The sequence below is a fragment of the Hypanus sabinus genome, chromosome 29, assembly GCF_030144855.1.
Source record: "Hypanus sabinus isolate sHypSab1 chromosome 29, sHypSab1.hap1, whole genome shotgun sequence".
In the NCBI taxonomy this organism is placed as follows: Eukaryota; Metazoa; Chordata; class Chondrichthyes; order Myliobatiformes; family Dasyatidae; genus Hypanus; species Hypanus sabinus.
Window position 1 is genome coordinate 16,026,104 of NC_082734.1, and position 14,059 is coordinate 16,040,162.

The window sequence follows — 14,059 nt, forward strand, 5'->3', positions numbered from 1 at the left end:
CAAGTTGAAAAAAGTACATTTGATCCTTTATTACAAAACCAGCAAAGACAAACGATCTTATAGCAATAAAAAACTAATGGAACTAAATCAGCAATATAGCAAAATAAGAATAACTAGTGTAATTAGACATAATTAATGAAATACATTCCAATTAGCAAAGATAGTGAAATAAAAATAACTAGCATGCAAATTGGTGCAACTAAGCAGTCGACCAAAAAAATTCACTCCCTGGTGGCCTCCAACTCTCAACTAGACTAAACTGAACTAAGACAAAAGGGAGAATATGCATTCAATAGACAATAGACAGTAGGTGCAGGAGTAGGCCATTCGGCCCTTCTAGCCTGCATCGCCATTCACTGTGATCATGGCTGATCATACACAATCAGTACCCCGTTCCTGCCCTCTCCCCATATCCCTTGACCCTGCTATCTGTAAGAGCTCTATCTAACTCTCTCTTGAATGCATCCAGAGACTTGGCCTCCACTGCCTTCTGGGGCAGAGCATTCCACATATCCACCACTCTCTGGGTGAAAAAGTTGTTCCGCATCTCTGTTCTAAATGGCTTACCCCTTATTCTTAAACTGTGGCCTCTAGTTCTGGACTCACCCATCAGCAGGAACATGCTTCCTGCCTCCAGCGTGTCCAATCCCTTAATAATCTTATATGTTTCAATCAGATCCCCTCTCATTCTTCTAAATTCCAGTGTATACAAGCCCAGTCGCTCCAATCTTTCAACATATGACAGTCCCACCATTCCAGGAATTAAGCTTGTGAACCTACGCTGCACTTCCTCAATAGCAAGAATACCTTCTACCACGCCCTAACCCACCTGACAAATTACCCATAATAAACACAATACAAAATACATTACAGACAGATAGAAAATAGATATCTGGCTCCTACAATCCCCATATCCCATACTGAACTCCCTCATCATTTAGACCAGTCCTGTAGCTCTACAAAGATTCAAAGCATTTCCAATACAGATGTAAAAGATGGGATGGGTGAAACATCAGTCAGTGAACTATATGATCCTGAGTATGTGCAGTTCGATGTTCTTATGATCATATGGGTTTCTAAAAGATGCACAGGTTTCTACCCACATCCTAAAGACTTGCTGATACATTAACTGGCTACTCTAGATCCTATAACCTATACTCTCTCACTTGCCCATCGGTTCCCCCTTGACTCATTTACCACTTATCTATACTCCTTATATAGATAGGTGACAAATGAATTAAGAGGGAGAAGGTGGGGAAGTGAGAGAGAATAAGTTACACGACTAAAACATCTGGTAAGGTGGGGGTACAGCAACTTCTACAGAGTCAACTGAAGGTGTTTATTGTCCTTTTCATACGTATTTTTATGGTCACAAGACATAAAGAACTTAAAGTACCGCAGGTCTACACATCAACAAGTTGCTCATTGGTGGAGAAAGTGAAAGAGCTGGACTTGGTCCGGATCTTGCTACTGTCTGTCAGTTGTTGTGCGAAGGCAGCGTGCAGGCCAACAGTGAGTGATCGCCTCAGCTGCTTTTCTTGTGATGCCCTGTTGGATATCATTAATGTGGAATGCTGCAAGTCTAATTCATTGAATTATTGGTGGACGGTGCGGTAGATGTGTGGCTTTAAGCTGCGGTGTCACCTATTTACAGCCAACCTGGAGAGGGAAGCCAGTGTGGTGCAGTCGGTGCTGCCCCCTAGTGTTCACTTGGAGGAGACTAGCTGCATTGTGTTCAAATGCAACGTTCATTGACTCTGGGTCTTGGACCATACATTTACTGTGTTTTGCACCTTGGTCATGGAGTAAGGCTGTTGCATTTGGCTGTATTTATTTGTATTCATGTATGGTTAAATGGCAATTAAACTTGAACTTACAAAAGGGAGTATGACAGGGATCTAATGAGTTCCTTTTGTACAAATATAAAGAGAGAATATAGGAAGGGAAGCATGTTCAGAAGAAGATACAAGGAGCTTGTAAGAGATGCAGACAGATAAAGTATGCGGTTTGTAAGCACCGACATGCTCAATGATTCAATGTTTTGGGACACCCTGGTACCTGACATGCTACTGAGAGCTTCAAAAATTTTACTGACAGATAACAATCTGCAAGAAGGCTTTCTTCGACATGGTCTGTTTCTGACCAATTCCACCTTTTCAAATGCCTCAATTAAAATCCCTTCAATTCATTAGGGCTTCAGCAGGGCAAATTCACCAGAGGCAGTGTCATAGAGGTATACTCTCAATGTCCACTCACGACCCTGTGATGCCCACTTGTACGCAAAATCTCCAGCCAATTACTGCAGTGCGCACTTTCTAGCCAGTTTTCACAATATGCTCTTTCTTGGCGGTTCAGTCGCATTAAATATCAACACAAGGCAGTGCCAGGTCAGAAAGAGATGGGGTACTCAAGTATCACCATTAAGAATGGCTCACAAGGGGTAAAAGAGCTCAAGGCCTGGTGCCAGGTAAATAATCTCTTCCTCAATCTCAACAAAAGAGATGATTATTGATGTCAGGAGAATTTGCACCACCCACATCCCTCTTCACATCAGTGGCACAGCAGCTTCAAACTCCCGGGAGTGTCAGAATACATCCTCCACAGTCAGGAAAGCTCATCAATGTCTCTGCTTTCTGAGGAGGCTGAAGAGAGCTGGATTTTTCACATCTACACTCATGTTGTTGTATTCAAAAAGTTCAAAGGAACATCTAAACAAGCCGGATGCATTTTGGAAACAAGTCCTGTGGACTGATGCAGTTAAAATAGAACTTTCTGGCCACAATAAGCAAAGGTAAGTTTAGAGAAAAAAGGGTGCAGAAAATCTGTGGATAGACCTCAAAAGAGCAGTGCATGCAAGACAGCCCAAGAATCTCAGAGAACAAAAGCAAGGAAGAATTGGCGAAAATCCCCCCACAGATTTTCGAGGATGTTTAGGTCAGGGGACTGCAAAAACTTCAAGCTTGTGCCTCTTGAGGTAGTCCATTGTGGATTTTGAGGTGTGTTTAGGATCATTATCCTGTTGTAGAAGCCATCCTCTTTTCACCTTCGGCTTATTTTTTTTTTTACAGACGGTGTGATGTTTGCTTCCAGAATTTGCTGGTATTTATTTTTGCTAGCAGGTGTTCTCACTGACATCTTCAACATCTCTCTGAGCAGCGCCGTTGTTCCAACGTGCTTCAAGGGCGCCACCATCATCCCCGTGCCGAAGAAGTCTTCAGTGTCCTGCCTCAATGTGCATGCACATCCATCATCATGAAGTATTTCGAGAGGCTCATCATGAGGCAAGTCAAGACCCCGCTGCCCCCCTCACTGGACCTCCCTGCAGTTCACATACCGTCCCAACTGTTCAATAGACGATGCCATTGCCATCAAACTCCACCTGGACAAAAAAAGACACGTACATTCCAATGCTGTTCACAGACTTCAGTTCAGCATTCAACACAATCATCCCTCAGAAACTGACTGGAAAGCTGAGCCTACTGGGGCTGAACACCTCCCTCTGCAACTGGATCCTAAACTTCCTGACTGGGAGACCTCAGTCAGTCCGGATCGGAAGCAGCATCTCCAACACCATAACACTGAGCACGGAGGCCCCCCCAGGGCTGTGTGCTCAGTCCACTGCTGTTCACTCTGCTGACCCATGACTGTGCTGCAACACACAGCTCGAACCATATCATTAAGTTTGCCGATGACACGACCGTGGTGGGTCTCATCAGCAAGAACAACAAGTCAGCTTACAGAGAGGAGGTGCAGCGGCTAACGGATTGGTGCAGAGCCAACAACCTGTCTCTAAATGTGAGAAAAACAAAAGAGATGGTTGTTGACTTCAGGAGGGCGCAGAGCGACCTCTCTCCACTGAACATCAACAGCTCCTTAGTAGATATCGTTTAGAGCACCTAATTTCTTGGTGTTCACCTGGCTGACAATCTCACCAGCTCCATAGCAAAGAAAGCCCAGCAGCGTCTCTACTTTCTGCGAAGGCTGAGGGAAGTCCATCTCCCATCCTCATCACATTCTACAGAGGTTGTATTGAGAGCATCTGCATCACTGCCTGGTTCGGAAATTGCACCATCTGAGATCACAAGACCCTGCAGTGGATAGTGAGGTCAGCTGAGAAGATCATTGGGGTCTCTCTTCCTGCCATTACAGACATTTACACTACACGCTGCACCCGCAAAGAGCATTATGAAGGACCCCACGCACCCCTCATACAAACTCTTCTCCCTCCTGCCATCTGGGAAAAGGCACCGAAGCATTCGGGCTCTCACGACCAGACTATGTAACAGTTTCTTCCCCCAAGCTATCAGACTCCTCAATACCCGAAGCCTGGTCTGACACCTTGCCCTATTGTCCTGTTTATTATTTATTGTAATGCCTGCACTGTTTTGTGCACTTTATGCTGTCCTGGGTAGGTCTGTAGTCTAGTGTAGTTTTTTTTCTGTGTTTTTACGTAGTTCAGTGTAGTTTTTGTACTGTTTCATGTAGCACCATTGTCCTGAAAAACGTTGTCTCATTTTTACTGTGTACCGTACTAACAGTTATGGTCGAAATGACAATAAAAAGTGACGACTTGAATTCATTCTTCCCTCTACCTGCCCAAAGCACGATCGATCCACCCCCGTGTTTAACAGTTGGAGAGGTGTTCTTTTCATGAAATTCACCCCTTTTTCTCCAAACATACCTTTGCTCATTGCGGCCAAAAAGTTCTATTTAACTTCATCAGTCCACAGGACTTGTTTCCAAAATGCATCAAGCATGTTTAGGTGCTCCTTTGCAAACTTCTGACGTTGAATTTTGTGGTGAGGACACAGGAAAGGTGATCTTTTGACAACTCTTCCACAAAGGTCATATTTGTGCAGGTGTTGCTGCACAGTAGAACAGTGCACCGCCATTCCAGACTCTGCTAAATCTTCCTTAAGATCTTTTGCAGTCAAACAGGGGTTTTGATTTGCCTTTCTAGCAATCCTATGAGCAATTCTCTCGGAAAGTTTTCTTGGTCTTCCAGACCTCCACCATTCCTCGGCTGGTGGCGCAGTGACATCAGCGCTGGATTCCAGAACAGAGGTTCCTGGGTTCCAATCCAGTTGGGCCATTCTGAGTACACTTTCCATCTGTGTCGGGTTGAGTGTTGAGCTCGCAACTCAACCTCATAAAAATAAAGAAAATACTGCAAAATGTCTGTGTGAGGTGTGGCGCACCAAACAGTCTTTCGTTCCGCGCCTTGTAAGGCATGAAAATGACCGCCGCTGGCCTCTCAGGCCTGAGTCAACGTCATCATCATGATCATGATGTTCCTGTTAACTGCAGTTTCTTAATTACATTACGAACTGAGGAAATGGCTACCTAAAAATGCTTTGGTATCTTCTATAGCCTTCACCTGCTTTGTGGGCATCATTTATTTTAATTTTCAGAGTGCTAGGCAGCTGCTTAGAGGAGCTCATGGCTGCTGATTGTTGGGACAAAGTTTGAGGAGTCATTTATAAAGTTTTGAAATTTGCAACACCTGGCCTTTCCTAACGATGACTGTGAACAAGCCATTGCCCTAAGAAGCTAATTCAGGTCTGAAACCTTGGTAAAAGTTATGAGGGCTCAAAGCTCTTGGGGTGCCCAAACTTTTGCATGGCACTCCTTTCCTTTTTTTCACTCTAAAATTGTACAAAACAAAAATAATACACTAATCTTGTTTAAAATGTTGAAAAAAAATATTCCATCTTTAACTTTATGACTTTTAGAGATCAGTTCATCTTCTACTCACTTAACTATTCACAGTAACAGAAATTTTAACTAGTGGTGCCCAAACTTTTGCATGTCACTGTATATTTAGCCAAGTCTTCGTTCACAGCAAGTCTGAAACCCAGAGGCATTTTCACTTCCTGTAGAAACCAGAGGAGCAAACATGTAGAAGTATTATTACTTGCAACTTCCTTTCCAAGAGAGCCAACACTTCAAATTGGAAGTACTTGGCAATTTTTATTCCCCTTCCAACGTCTCTGGGTCAAAATCCACATAATGGGAACAATAAGAATGAGCATCTATTTAAGGAACCTTCTGTACCCGTAATTTGATACAAAATAATTCAGCTAATAGGCAAATGCATGCATGCATGAACCAAATCTACATTAACGCATCATAGATAGCTGCATTTTTCTTAGCGTTGACTATCAATGGACACCAGGACTGCAGATCTGGCAAATTCAGCTCTTGGATTAAACTGCAGCAAAAGTAGGCCACTTGCCCCTTTCAATAAGTTCACAGCTGATTGGGTTGCAACTTCAACCCTATCCTCCCTTCTACCCTCAGTACCTCATACCCTTGTTTTATCAAGAATCTAACTCTGCCATAAAAACACTTAAAATCTCCTCTTCCACCGCATTTCAGGGAAGAGGCTCATTGATTCACAACCATCAGGGAAGCGAAAATTTACTTCCAGAAACGGCAACACTGAGTTCTAGATTCTCTCACGCGAAGAAACATCCTCTTCAAGTACACCCGGCCACAATCCCTCAGGATCATGCGTTTCAATCAAATCCCCGCTTCTTCTTCTGAACAGATACAAACCTACCATACAACCTGCACGTTCCAGATAATAACAGAACTGGTTCTGCTGTAATTAACATTCTTCCTTAATAAGGGTTCGATATATTGCACACAGCAGTATTTTGTAAAAGTGAAGCATAGTCTCTCTATTCAATTCTCCTTACAGTCAACTGACAAATTTCCATTAGTTTTTTCTGCATTTGCAAACCGTGCACTAGTATACCCAGATTTATCTGTAACTCAGCGCCCTGCAGGGTCTCTCTATTTCAGACTAACCTGATTGAGTAGGACATGGCAATAGTCCTGGGCACAGATCAAAGCAACCGTTGCAGTTAACAAGTTTAAACCAGGTTTTATAAAAGAAGCTCGTGAAGAAGTGACCCATTCAAGTCCCATCAGCTCATTCCAGTCCGGTTGAAAGAGGTTGGCTTGCCTAGTCTGCGATCGAACTTTTCAAAAAAGTGGGGGTCGGTGAATGGGCCACTGTGAACAATAGCCTCAAGGATGAAGTAAAGTGCAGTAATCAGAGAACTGACAAGGAAAAATGGCAAGAACGGCTTCAGGTGTTTCAAGTCCATCTCAGAGGCAAACGACTAAATACTACTACGCAAACCAAAGAACAACTTTCTCAGGAGAGGCTTGAAGTAAAAATAGAATGCATCTGAAAATAGTTCCAACGCATGTACTCAGATTAAATTCAGAGAACTTGCAACTTGTTTTTAAAATGACACCTCCAGATAATTATGTGAACGCTCAAGCTGCGTCAAATACTGCTACTGTTTCAGATACTATCAACTTTTTATTTATAATAGTCTGGAATTTTGATTTGTTTATCACTATTCAGGTATGAGTGCTGATGCTAAGGCCAGTGGTTACTACCTCCCTAACTACCTTGCAATTCATTGTACTTGAGTGACTTCATAAAACAGCAACCCCCCGCCTTATGCCTACCCTGGACCAACAACCTGGACATCGTATCCCAAACCACTCACTGGATAGAAAAGAATAACAAAGGAAAAACAAAGTGAAGTTTGAATGAGATTTCCCTTCCCTCACCATTGATGCTGCCCTTCTCCACATCTCCTCCATTTCCCAGATATCTGCTCTCACCCCATCTTCCCATCGCCTTAACAGTTCTCTTGTCCTAACCTACAACCCCATGAGCCTCCATATCCAACACATCATCCTCTGAAACTTCCATCATCTTCAAAGGGTTTCTACCACCAAACACATCTTTACTGACTCAACACCCCCTTCCCCCCGACTCTCCACTTTCCGCACGGATAGCTCCCTCTGTGATTCCCTTGTCCATTCATCCTGCCCCACTAATCTCTCTCCTGGCACTTATCTGTGCAAACGGCCAAAGAGTTACATCACTTTCATTACTGCCCATTCACTTTCTCCTCACCTCCATTCAGGGCCCTAAACAGTCTTTCAGGTTGGGCAACACTTCACCCGCGAATCTGTTGGGGTCAATCTATTGTATCCGATGCTCCTGACACTGCCTCCTCTACCTTGGTGAGACCTGTTGTAAATATTCCGTTCTGGGTAACCTCCAACCTGAAGAGGTGAACATTGATTTCTCCTTCCGGTAATGCTTTTCCCCTCCCCCTTCCTCCTTCTGCTCCCCACTAGCCTCTTACCTCTTCGCAACCGCCTGTCACTTCACCTGCTCCCCTTCCTTCTTCCCTTTCTCCTCTCCAGCCCTTTACCTTTCCCACCCACCCAGCTTCACCCATCACCTTTTAGCTATCCTCCTTCCCCTCCCACCACCTTTTTACTCTGGTGTCTTCCCACTTTCTTTCCAGTCCTGAATAAGGGTCTTGGCCCAAAATGTCAACTGTTTATTCATTTCCATAGATCTTGCCTGACCTGCTGATTTCTCCAACATTTTGCGTGAGTTGCTTTGGATTTCCAGCATCTGCAGAAAGATAAATTTCTTGTGGCTCAGGAATGTTACAGAGAAAGGCCATAACTGGGTAGGTGGTCAACCTACAATCTAAATAATTACTTATCTCACCCATTTTAAGTGACTTTGGTATAACTACCTCTCATTACTCAACCTCAATGATTTTGTCATGGGATGGTGGGAGGTAGAGAAGAGAAAGACTTCCAATTTTCATAAATCTGAACAAGATCATGCTTCTCAATATCACCCCTAAACAGTTGTCTCTAACTTTAAGTTTATGATCTTTTTTTAATCTCCAGAGGAAACAGTTTACCCCTAACTAACTTAATACATTGCTTAAACATTTCAATTAGATTATCCCCTTAAGCTTCCATATTTAAAGAAACACAAGTTTGTTATTTGCATCTTGTCTTCATAATTTGATCCTTTTGCCCTTGTACCATTCTGGTGAACTTGCACTTTGTTTAAAAGATTATAAGGCTCTGAGGAAAAACTGATAGCAACATTTCACACTGATGGAGGAGAATGTGGGCAGTATATTATCAGTCAGGCAACTTGAGAGGAAAATATAGAAATCTAAGTCTGTAGACAGTGGCCCATTTGGAGGTTGTAGAATGGAGTTTGCTTGTTGAGGGCTGGGTAAGGGCTTCAAATATTTGGAACCAAGATGGGCAAATAGATTTCAGGTGATAATCATTATCCAGATAAATGGCTTACTTCCATTTTCATGCAATAACAGGAAAGAATGATCCAAAAAGGGGCATCATTATTAATTGTCCAATAGAGAGACAATAAAAAGAAAACCCTGGAAACACTTGACATGTCAAGGAGCACCCATGAAAAGTGAAAGTCAATGTTTCAGATCCAAGACCCTTCACCAGGCCTGGGAAAGAGAGAAAACAAGTTTGTTTTCAGTAGCAGATGGGAAAAGGGTGGGTAGAACAAAGAGAACTCTTCTGATAGGACAAAATCAAATGAATAAATGTATCATAATGAATATATATATCAGTCTGCCAGGGATGTATAGAGCTGTTATTGTGTAACATTGGCAGTTTTTGATGCACCTAATGAACCCCTTGCACGAAAATGTTAAGCAACTCCAGCCATTTTTCCTCCAGTCATAACCCACGTATCTAACAGACATAATTGGCCATTAGTGAAATATTACAAATGAGTCACCTATAATTTTGTATTGAGTCTGAAATTCATCAAGATTTTCTTCAAGCACATTGCTGGACCAAAAAATGCCTTTTAACCTCTTTCCTTTCCTCCCTGACCTATTAAGCTTAAAAAAAGAGGGCACTATAAAATTATCTATGGGCCGCAGAAAAAATAGACAGTCTCAAAATTTATTCCATCACTCATGACCATTTGTTATCTGGCTGTAAGTGTCCAAATGATCATACATGGATATAACCAATCACTGTCTGCAGTGGACTTCCGGCATTGCAACAATGCCACAGTATTGAATTTACAACGAAAATAAGTTTAGCTGTAGTGGAGATTGTACAACACCACTGATCGTACCCCTTTCACAAACTCTATATGTGGCGACCTATTTCCTGGCACATCCGAACCGGCTCACAATTAGATAGCCCACGGGGGTTTGCGAGCACAGAGCTTTGGAGCCTCTGCGCCACGGGGGGCAGGTTGAGGGAGGCTTAAAAGTGAGGCTGAGGATTTCGAATAAAGTTTTTCCTTCGACTGCAGTTACCGACTCCGTGTCGTAATTTTAGCGCTGCGTGTGGCACACCGCTACATATATACAGTTTTTTAAAAGCAGGACATCATGTCCTAATAACTCTTTTAGGTAATGGAAGCACTGATGTCAAGTCAGACTTAAGTTAGACTCTAAAGGAATGGTAACCCATTTCCAAGTCAGGATATCTGCTGGAATCCTCAACTTCCCTTGTTCTTCCAAGTGACACAGATTATGACGCTGATTCTGGGTCTCAGAGATGTGTCAAAGCAGCCTTGATGAGTAACTAGAGTGTATTTTGCATCTTGCTCTGTGAAGGAAGTGAATACGAAGGATAATGGATTAGGTGCCAAGCAAGCCACCTACCCTATTCTGCAATTTTTATTTTGTGTTGAAGATGCTACTTTACTGAATAACAGCCCACTAGATTTCTGCAGGATGTACAAAGTCATTAAAATTTAGGCATTCCTTGTTTTTCAGGACTTGTCTTACACCAAATGTTTACAAATGTGATCATGTGCCTTATGATCACTTTGGATCCAGTCTCAACCAGTACCAGACAGTCCTGCAAAATGATTCCTGATTTAGAAACCCACAAGATCATTGATGATGATAACTTCTTCAGGGCCAGATTCTTGGCCACCAATATGAATTCTTGAATTGTGGGACAGTGAAACTAATATACTAGGCTTAGCCACAGCTGTCATGTCATAGCTTGATTTCAAGCTGCCTTATCTGGCTAATTGTGTTTAGTCCTTCCATAATAAATTTCATGAAACCTTCATCAGGATCAGCAAATCTGTGGATGGCACCAAGATTTGGAGCTGTAGTGGATAGCAAAGAAAGCTATCAAAGCTGGCAACAGAATGTGGATAATGGGCTGAAAATGGCAGATATAATTTGATTCATACACGTGTGAGGACTATAGATCATGGTCAAGGGTGAAAAGTGAAATGTTTACGGGTTATATGAGGGCGTTCTTGTTCACTCAGGATGGTGAAAGTGTGGACCAAACTGTCAGTGGAAGTGGGTTTGATTTCAACATTTAAAAGAAATTTGGATTGCTACATGGATTGGAGAGTCATGGAGGGCTATGGTCTGGATGCTTTTCAATGGAACAATGAAGAATAATAGTTTGGCATGGATTTGATGGGCCAAAGTGCCTGTTTCTCTGCTGTGGCGCTCTATCGACTTTATAAATGGAAACAAATCACATGTCAGAAGAGAGCACCAGAACCTAGTGATTTGTACACAATGGGAAATATGACATGTTTTGTTTCTCTAGTGTTCAAGGCCAACATCTAGTAATTTATTGCATAACCGAGTTGATAACAAATTAGAAAATGTCCTGCTTCTCCTCTATGTCCTTGATTGAGATTCATAAATGAATATACAGTAGCACATTAACAGGCCCTTTGGCCTAAATGGTCCAGACCAACTACAGCATCCTTCCTGCTGGTCCCACCTCCTGCATGTGATCTGTAACACTCAAAGTACCTCCCCAAACACCTATTAAATGTTGCAATGGTACCTGCTTTGACCACTTTCTCTAGCAGCTTATTCCAGGCACTCAGTACCGGTTCAGTGAAGTTACCTCTCAGACCTCTTTCAAATCTCTCCAGTGTTACGTACTCGTGATACATGACAGTGGAGCCCTTGTCATGTGACTGGGGTTGAAGCTGTACTGGACTTGAGGTGATGGTGGAATGACGTCATTTTCCCGCCAGTAGAGATCATGTGACGGGTTTTTTTTTTACAGGTTATAAAAGGTAGACCCCACCCAGTGAGGAGGGGCAGTTCGTGGCTGGATTTGCCAAGTTGACTTCATGCCACTGCGTGTTTGAAGTGATGACGCAGTTTAGTTGAAGGATGAAGTTTTTATTTAATGCCTAAAGTTTAAAAGGTCATTGCCAGCAGGTTCTTTATGATTCTGTTAGTTTGAGAATTAGAGGACAGTGAAGATTCAAAGTTGGAAGTTAAAGATCGAGGAGAATCGCTTTCTACGGTGAAACGGGGGCGACCTTTGTTTGATCCTTATTTGGAAGGATTTCGTTGACTATCTTCGTGTTAATCCCTAGGTTTACCTAGAAAGGATTGAAGGTAGTGGAGAAGGAAAGGTCAGTGCCTTTAAGCTGTTCTGTTCCGTGAATTCTTCGTGGGAAGTTCGATGTCGGGGATCGAAGCAAGCGATGTGAAAGAGAACCTAAATCGTCCTATAAAGTCTCTCCTTTTAAATGGACTGTGAGCATATCGAACTTTTGGCAATACCACTTTAAAGAACTGTTTTGGAATATCACGTTACGAACTGTTTGAACAGCCGCTCAGCAGCTGTTTCCGGTTATGGTAGTGTTTGTTTACTTTTGGGGGGTTTGTTTTCTGTGTTTAATAAACGTGTTGTTTGTTATAAGAAACCCTTGCCGATCTCATATATTAATTGTTGCCTGAATACGTAACACCAGTCTTATCCTGTATCTATGCCTTTGAGATTTAGATTCCCCAGTCCCGGGGAAAAGATTAAGACCATCCACCTTATCCATACTGTCCTGATTTTATAAACTTCTATAATCAAAATTAAACATTTCCTTCATCCTAATAGCAAATTAAAATTGAAATGCAAAGCAAAAACTATTTTTTTTAAAAGAATGATAAAAATTGAAGATAAAATTGAGGCAGTCAGGTGACATTAAGATTTTCCTTCCTATTTTTTCTAATGGGCAGAAACGAATGACCTACATTTCTAGCAGTGTTCAGGGCTTCTTTTATTGTGTCAGTAGCTTCCACTCAGTTTTCACTACTGTCAGTCATAAATGTCCCTGGTGGAGACTCAAGAATAACATCACACTCAGATGTAGAAAGATTCTTCATTGCTGTTTCTGTAACAATTTTGTTTGACCAGCCGGGGTTGTTAGCCCTGACCTGAACCTCCCTTTGACCCCTGTTTGGCATGGGCTACCCTGCCAAGTGCCAAAGCACAAAGCCCCAATTCCAGCCAACATAGCCCTCCGGGTCACTGAGGCATGCAAGCCTCCAAACCACAAGGTTGTAGTCCTCTTGGAGGTTTGTTTTACTGTGCTGGAATTCAATCCTGGCATTAAATAGCTCACATTCTCTCTACAGTTTACGATTGTTGTGTGTCGAGCTTATCAGGGTTGGTTGCGTCTTTCTGTGGTGCTTTAGAGCTTTTCCACATGCATCGAGAGGGGAAGGAATTACTTATCTCTCACTGGAACTGTGACACACATACTCCCTCATTAAACTGTAATGCTGCAAAGTGACTCAGCCGCTACCTGACACCGGCAGTGGAAACCTAACCCACAGCGCAGCGACCATACCGAAGGATTATTGTCAACTCACAGCCCTGTTTGGATTACGACGACTCTCTCGTGCCAACGTGACAAGTACAACCAGGTTGCACAGAAAGCCAGGACTGAGCTGCATTGAGCTGCAGATCTGTAATTCACCCACCGTGGAGGATTTCAGGAGTTTGCTTATTCAGCGGAATACTTCCCTGGGCTCACCAAGCTGATACGAACTGCATCAAGACTCGGGGAGAAACACTGCATTGTACCGCTAGCACTAACTTTCCACTGACCTCAGGAAGGACAAAATAAGACAGAAGTTTAAATTTTGAAAGCAAAGGAGTCTTTGTGAGCATCAGTTAAAACAAGCTCTGTAACTTACTCCTCCACAGGATATGAATGCAAGTAAAAATAGGACAACACTATTGGGAGTCACTTTCTGTTAGGACATACGAAGTAAATGATAGGGACCTTAGGAGTGTTGGTGTACAGAGGAGCCTTAGGATGTAATTCCATCGATCCATGGAAGTGGCAACACAGGTGGATAAGGAGGTGAAGACACCGTTTTGGTAGACTTGTCTTCACAGCATGAGGCACTGTGTACAAGAACTGGGA

At 42.7% G+C, this 14,059-nt stretch overlaps 1 protein-coding gene across 3 annotated transcripts in view; it reads right to left on the reverse strand.

Annotated features, from left to right (window-relative positions):
- The window catches only part of tom1 (target of myb1 membrane trafficking protein), a 105,488-nt gene that overhangs the window by 14,022 nt on the left and 77,407 nt on the right, over positions 1 to 14,059 (reverse strand). The gene's annotated exons all lie outside the window — the stretch shown is intronic.